A 2,223-nucleotide genomic window follows, 5' to 3' on the forward strand; every position below is an offset into this window, starting at 1 on the left:
GTAGTATCACTTAACGACACCGGTCTTCGAATCGGTTATTAACCGGTGTAGTATCACTTAACGACACCGTTTCATCAACGGTGTAAAACCGATGTAATATTGTATGTTAATAACACCAGTTTTGGCAGCGGTAAATGACCGATGTAATATTACTTTATAACATCGGTTTTACATCGGTGGAAAACCGATGTAATATGTATATTTTTTAACAGCACAGATTTGATTTTAAAACCGACAATAACAAAAAAAAAATACACAAATATTCACAAATTGTACAAATATTCTTCATTCAATAATATCTATAAAATACACAAATATTCACAAATTATATAAATAATCTTCTTACAACAATATCCATAAAATACTCAAACATTCTTTTTACATCAAAAGCTAGCTAATAGATATCAAAATCAAAGTATAACATTCTGTTAACACATCAAGGTACAACTGTCTCAAATGTAATCTAGCATGCATTCAGCCCACTCGAACCGCACTTCATCAATTTCAACTCTGGAGTACTTGAGATTTGTAAACTGTAAGAATACATAAATAATATATTAGTAAATCAAGACCAAAAATCATAGTTGAAAAAGTAGTAAGAGCACCAGGTAACAAGATGACTAATTTGAATGCTTAAAAAGAGACCTATTCATCATTTATCTCAACCACATCAATGCTTACTTCAATGCTTGCAATAAGGATCTTCAGTGATTCACAAGGTATCAGAAAGTTGAATTTGTAGTTACAAATGAAGTAAAAGAATCATATTCAGCTGTCAAAAGATAACTAGGTCCATGCTCTTAGAGAGAACCATACAAAACAAAATGAAAGGTTTTGAACATAAAAAAAAAATGTTAGTCATGCCAAGACTGAGATCACTCATCTATCTATCATTTCAACCTAATAAATTAGTTACTTTGGTTTTACAAAGTCTCCCAATTGTGTAGGAAGATCACAGAAGAATATTCCTGATAAAAGTTAACTTTCTTTAGTAGAAACAACCAATAGCACTATAACAAATCCAGGAACAGCAACCAACCATTAGTCACTAATATATGAAGAGATTGCAAATGGAAGTGAACTTAAAGAAACAAAAAGAGCAAATAAAAATCAACTAGATAGCAATGGATCCAACATAAAAAATTGTGCAAAAACTAATAAATAATAATAAGGGTTACAAATCACTCCTACACAATCAGCACTACACTTGCTTCCAACTAAGAGAGCCTATAATTAAACAATCAAAAGCGTACCAATAATTCTCCTTTCTGATAAATAGCTGTAATAATAAATCAAAAGCATAGCATGTTGTGCTCATATAGCTAACAATAAAAGTGAAACAAAAAAATATAGCTCTTGGGAATTAACTGACACGTATGGTAAACATGACCACCAAATCAAAGATGAAGTGTGTGAAAAATACCTTTGGTTTCTCTTCCTCCTTTGGTTTCAGTAGCTCTTCCTTTGAAATAGCTTTCCCTGCAGAAAATAATTCAGTCACTTAGCAGTCAGAAACATGCAAATATAAAACTACAAAACTAGTAGAATCTGGGCTTCCAAATGTACATGAAAAAATTTCAAATTCAATGCTGTGTCAGAGAACTCAAACCTTTTGCATCACGATATACTGGTTCTGCACTTTTACCACTCAAACTAGGATCCAAGGATGCAAATCTGGGACAAAAAAACAAAGAATAGTGAACATATATATACCAGTCGTGAAGGCATACTCAGCCGATGTCGTATCCTTTTCCCAGTCCTTCCATCTGTGTATCTGCCCAAGAGAAGATTATCAATGCAAAGTGGATACTGCAACAGCTAAACTAAATCATCCTCAGGCAATGCTATGGAATTATTCAGAATGATACATAATGTATTACCTCTATTTAGCTACCTTATCACATCCCAACTGAGGAAACCATAGCCTCGCTGCAAATCACAAGTTTCTTTCAACATTATCTTCCCTTTGGAAATTCATTAGTTGGAAAAGACATAACATTGTTTTCCCTTTGGGTTCGCTAGTCTCAAGATATATCCTTCTTGATCCAACAGTTTCTGATTCATATTAGTAGATTCATGTTATATATCCACGGCTCATTGTTCTTCTATGTTATACAGGCCACAAAGTATCTTCAAAACCCAGAAGAGATAAGTAAACTAGTAGACCCTGAACTGAAAAAAACAAAGTCAGAAGACCTCGCGGGTTACAGTTAGCCATGTGCA

The 2,223-nt window shown here is 33.3% G+C and overlaps 1 long non-coding RNA gene across 1 annotated transcript; it reads right to left on the bottom strand.

The window, feature by feature from the left end:
- Positions 1–478: 478 nt before the first annotated feature.
- On the bottom strand, positions 479–1,870 carry LOC122027805. Its single transcript, XR_006124524.1, has 3 exons — positions 1,610–1,870; positions 1,424–1,479; positions 479–533 (listed from the first exon to the last, which is right to left on the bottom strand). It is a non-coding gene; the product is annotated as an uncharacterized LOC122027805 (long non-coding RNA).
- Positions 1,871–2,223: the final 353 nt, after the last annotated feature.

This window comes from Zingiber officinale, chromosome 10A, assembly GCF_018446385.1.
Source record: "Zingiber officinale cultivar Zhangliang chromosome 10A, Zo_v1.1, whole genome shotgun sequence".
In the NCBI taxonomy this organism is placed as follows: domain Eukaryota; kingdom Viridiplantae; phylum Streptophyta; class Magnoliopsida; order Zingiberales; family Zingiberaceae; genus Zingiber; species Zingiber officinale.